We start from the raw sequence: 6000 nt of genomic DNA, 5'->3' as shown, positions 1-6000 counted from the left end.
CTACTTGGGAGGCTGAGGCGGGAGAATCACTTGAACCCGGGAGGCAGAGGTTGCAGTGAGCCAAAATCACGCCACTGCACTCCAGCCTGGGCAACAGGGTGAGACTCTGTCTCAAAAAACAAACAAACAATAAAAAAGTGAAAAGTTAAATTAGAAAGTGACTATTATAACAAACACAATCTTTACAGAAAACAATTCACACAATTCCTATAAATGTCAATCATCCATTATGAACTCTAAATATTATTTGGTATTATTACATTTAATACTTCCAGGAAGCCATCTATTACATCAAGTTAACTAGTGCAAGCCTTATATAGTTAAAATGTTGGTATTGAATTGAAACATTATGGTTTTCAAAATATATTAACAATAGTAGCACATATACACAAAACCGAGTGTACACGTGCATGTGTGTGTATTGTGTATAAATGACATGACATATATACAAAACTCAAATGAATCTACTACCTTTAGAGTAACAGAACCTTGAGGGGATCTTGAATATTAATATTTTTTATTTTTTATAGAGACAGGGTCTGGCTATGTTGCCCAGGCTGGCCTCAAACTCCTGGGATCAAGTGATCCTCCTGTCTCAGCCTCCCAAGTGGCCAGTACTATAGGTGTGCATCACTGTACCCAGCTTGGATCTCCTTCATTTTCACAGTGAGTAAACACATGTCCAGAGAATTTATTTAGGCAACAAATTAACGGTAAAACCAAAAGTAGCAGTATTTTAAAAGTTAATATATGGATTTATGAATGTTTTGTGTTATTTGGGGCCATGGAAAATATAACATATTTATCCTAGACTGGGGAGCTTCTCATGAGTAATCAGTATACAGAATATAATATATACATACAGAAATATATGTATTTTTCTATTGAAAATGTCTAAAATTGGCAGTTTTGTCTCTAGTATCCAGATAAAGTACCTAATAGACAAGACAGTCTGTTAGATAACAACTAAAAACTGACTAAAATTAAAAGTTCAACTACTTTAGGGCTCTACAGAGTCAACAAAAGCAGGCAGATTTTGGAGGGGTGTTAAAACTTGGAGGCAGTAATCTGTAGAAAGAAAGATTCCCCTATTTGAGGTTTTGTGCTAAAGTCAAGCACAACTGTGGCAGAGTGCAAAGTGGCTAAATTACCAAGAAAAAGTCTACCATCTTTCTGTTTAGAGGAACTAAGAGAAGGAGCCAAGGTAAACAGGGCTGCCAGAGAGAAAATATCAGAACGGACAGTGCCAGATAAGGCAAATTCAAAACTCCATGTATAAACTCTGTTCAAATCTCTGGCTGACCCTTGAATGATACATATACTAAGCTGACTAAAAGGAGTATGAAATCAGATCTGAACTTCCACCATAGTCAAGGCAGAATTTTTTTGTTTGAGTCCAGCCAAATTAACTGCCTACTAAAACAAAAACACCAGCACTCTTTAGAAGAATATAACCAAATCCAGTCTCCAGAACATAACCAACACAATATCCAAGATACAATCCAAAATGATTTGACATACAAAGAGCCAGAAAATGTGATCTAATCTCCAAGGAAAAGATAATCAGCAAAGACAAACTCTATAGTAATCAAGATGTTAGAATTATCAGGCAGGGCACGGTGGCTCATGCCTGTAGTCCTAGCACTTTGGGAGGCTGAGATGGGCAGATCACTTGAGGCCAGGAGTTTGAGACCAGCCTGGCCAACATAGTGAAAACCCATCTCTACTAAAAATACAAAAATTAGCTGGGCTTAGTGGTGCGTGTCTATAATCCCAGCTACTTGGGAGGCTGAGGCAGGAGAATCACTTGAACCTGGGAGGTGGAGTTTGCAGTGAGCCGAGATCATACCACTGCACACCAGCCTGGGCAACAGAGTGAGACTCTGCCTCAAAAAAACCAAACAATCAAACAAAAAAAAAAAAGAAGAAGAAGAAGAATCAGGCAAAGACTTTAAAGCAGCTAAACCATGCTTAATGATGTACAAATATGTTTGCATACATACAAATATGTTTGCAATGAATAAAATGATATGAAATGTCAGCTGAGAAACTATAAGAAAGAAGTGAAAATTTTAAAACTAAAACTACATGTCTAAAATTTAAAGAATTCAATAGGCTCAATAGCTGTATGATAATGATAGCATAAAAATTCAGTTAATCTGAGGATCATTTAAAATATTCAATCTAAAGAAGACAGAGAAAATGATAGAAATAAAGTATAAAAAATCTTGGGTACTTGTACTACAAATCAAACGGATAACTGGAGTTCCAGAAGGAAAAGAGTAAAAGAATGGGACAGAAAATATGTGAAACTAAAGGACCAAAAACTTTCCAAATTTAGTGAAAAACATAATTACACATCCAAGAAGTTTAGTGAGTCTGAAACAGTCTAAATATGAAGAAAATCAGGCCTACAAGTATTATAGTTGAAGTGCTAAAGACCAAGCCAAATTGTCTTGGCCAAATAAAGTATTTAATGTTTGTTGATTTTAAAATAAATAATTCTGAAAATATAATTGAGGTGGAAATGCTTTTGCCTTAAATTTTTATTACATACTTATGCACGGCTTTAGGTAAGTATAAAAATGTCATTAAATAGTATGTGCAGATAGAATTGTATAAAAAACCGAAGGAACAAATTAGGTTATGGGCATCCTAAAAGTAACATAATTTACTAAAATATATAATAATAAAAAGAAATCCATAAAAGACTACAGGTATACCTCAGAGATATTGTGGATTTGGGTCCAGACCATTGCAATAAAATGAATATTGCAATAAAGTGAGTCACATGAATTTTTTAGTTTCCTAGTATATATAATAGCTGTGTCTATGCTATACTGTATTCTATTAAGTATACAATAGCTGATAGCAGTGATATTTTGAGAATGGAAAAATAATTTAAAAAGAGAAAAAAGAAGAACTTTAAAAAAGTGTACAACAGCATTACGTCCAAAACGCATTGTACATACCTTAATTTAAAAATACTTTATTGCAGCTGGGTGGGGTGGCTCATGCCTGTAATCCTGGCACTTTGGGAGACCAAGGTGGGTGGATCACTTGAGGCCAGGAGTTCAAGGCCAGCATGGTTAACATGGTGAAACCCTGCCTCTACTAAAATACAAAAATTAGCTGGGCCTTATGCCTGTAATCCCAGCTACTCAGGAGGCTGAGGCGTGAGAATTGCTTGAACCCGGGAGGCAGAGGTTGCAATAAGCCGAGATTGCACCACTGCACTCCAGCCAGAGTGACAGAGTGAGACTGTCTCAAAAAATAAAATAAAATAAAATAAAATACCTTATTGCTAAAAAGATGCTATCAATTATCTGAGCCTTCAGCAAGTCATAATTTTTTTGCAGGTGGAGAGTCTTACCTCCATGTTGATGGCAGCTGATTGCTCACGGTAGTGGTTGCTGAAGTTTAGGGTAGCTGTGGCAGTTTCTTAAAATAATAAAACAATGAAGTTTGCCACATCTACAGACTCTTCCTGTCATTAAACATTTCCCTGTAGCATGCAATGTTGTTTGATAGCATTTTACTCACATAGAACTTCTTTTGAAATTGAAGCCAGTATTCTCAAACGCTGCTGCTGCTTTACCAACTAAGTTTATGAAAACATCCTAAAACTTTATTGCCATTTCAATAATGTTCACAGTATCTTCACCCAGAAATAGACTCCATCTCAAGAAACTACTTTCTTTGTTCATCCATAAAAACAATTCCTAAACTGTAAAAAGTTTTTTCAAGATTGCAGCATTCAGGGACACCTTCAGGCTCTACTGCTAATTCTAGTTATTTTGCCATTCCCACCACTTCCGTAGTTACTTCCTCCACAGAAGTCTTGAAGCCCTCAAGTCATCCATGAGGATTGGAATCAACTTATTCCAAACCCCTGTTAATGTAGATATTTTGACCTCCTCCCCTGAATCATTAATGTTCTTAATGGCATCTAGAATGATGTATCCTTTCCAGAAGGTTTTCAATTTTATTTTGCCCAGATCCGTCAGAGGAATCACTATTTATGGCAGCTATAGCTGTGCAAATATATTTCTTAAATAATAAGAATTGAAAGTCATGGTATTCTTCACTGCTGTTCACCTGCTGTCAAGAAAAAAAAGACACTTCACTTGATGACCATAATTAAGCAGTAATAATTATTAATTTTATCAAATTTCAATCTTGAGTATACATTTTTTAATAGTCTGTAAGAGCAAATGGAAAGTACACAGAAACACTTCTACATATTACTGTGTCATGGTTATCTCAAGGAAAAGTACTTGGTGCATGCTGAATTAGCAGCTTTTTTAAAACATGAAATATCAATTTCACTTGAAAGAATGACAGTATCTGGTTATTTGGCCTTAAATGTTTGGTAGACATCCTCTCAAACATGATCAAAGTTAATCTGTCACATCAAGGAGAAAAATGGAAATTATTTCTTGGCAAGGATAAAATTCAAGCTTTCAAATAAAAATTAAAATTTTGGAAAACTGTATCAGCTATCAGGAAGCTTGACAATTTCCCAAAGCAGTAAGACATTTCTTGAGATCAGTAGTGATAATAAAGAAGGTGATCATATCATGAAATGTGCCAACATTTGGAAGATCTGCATTACTCAGTGAACCAGTATTTTCCAAATAATTGCATGAAGATATTTTACACATATGCAAAAAACTTATTCAAATAAAATATAGACCAATCAGTTTTAACATACCAGAGTATGAAAAGTTTATTGGTTTGGTTCAAATTCTACATTGCAACTGACTTTATTTTTCATTGATAGCTTTAACTGAGATATAGTTGACATATAATAAATTTTACATATTTAAATTATATAATTTGGCTGGGCATGGTGGCTCACACCTATAGTCCCAGCACTTTGGAGGCTGAGGCAGGAGGATCACTTGAGGCCAGGAGTTTGAGACCAGCCTGGGCATATAGTGAGACTCTGTCTCTACCAAGAAAAAAATGTAATAAATAGTACAATTTTATAAGTTTGGAGTATGTATGCAGCCATAAAAACACCAAAAGCAAATAGTGAACACATCCATCAACCCCCAAGTTTCTCTCCTTTGTAATCCTTCCCACTCTCCCCTCCTTTCTTCCCACATCGTCAAGCAATGACTGATCTGCCTTCTGCCACAATCCATGGCTTTCCATTTTCTGGAATTTTATATAAGCCATAAAACTATTTTCACCATTTTACCTTCCTATAGGGAGCATACGAGAGTTCTAGTTCCTCCAGATGCTGCCAACATTGATATGACCAGTGCTATAATTCGAATATTTGGGCTTCCTTAAAACTCATGTTGAAATTTGATTCCCAATGTTGGAGGTGGGGCCCAGTGGGAGGTGTTTGGGTCATGGGAGTGGATCCCCCCTGGTGGGGGTGATGGAGTTCTCACTCTATTAGTTCCTGCTAGCCAAAGCTGGTTGTTAAAAAGAGCTTGGCACCTCCCTGCTCTCTTGCACTGCGATTTCTATTTTTTTAGAGACAGAGTCTCAATCTGTCACACAGGCTAGAGTGCAATGGTGTGATCACAACTCACTGTAGCCTCAAACTCCTAGGCTCAAGCCATCCTCTCACTTCAGCCTCCAAGTAGCTGTGACTACAGGTGCACACCACTGTGCATGACTAATTATTATTTTTTGTGTGTTTGGTGATATGGTCTCACAATGTTGCCTAGGCTGGTCTTGAATTCCTGGCCTCAAGTGATATTCCCACCTGAGCCTCCCAAAGTGTTGGGATTACAGGCATGAACCACCACATCCAGCCTGCCCTGTGATTTCTACATACTGGCTTTCTTTCCTATTCTGCCATGAATAGAGGCAGCTTGAGGCTGTCACTAGATGCAGATGCTGGCATTATGCTTCTTGTACAGCCTGCAGACCCCGGAGCCAAAAAAACCCACGTTTTTTTCTTTATAAATTACCCAGCCTGTGGTATTTCTTTACAGCAATACAAATAGACATGTCTTTTTAATGTTAATCATTCTAATA

This window comes from Nomascus leucogenys, chromosome 14, assembly GCF_006542625.1.
Source record: "Nomascus leucogenys isolate Asia chromosome 14, Asia_NLE_v1, whole genome shotgun sequence".
Taxonomy (NCBI): domain Eukaryota; kingdom Metazoa; phylum Chordata; class Mammalia; order Primates; family Hylobatidae; genus Nomascus; species Nomascus leucogenys.
Note: the sequence above shows the minus strand (reverse complement) of the source record.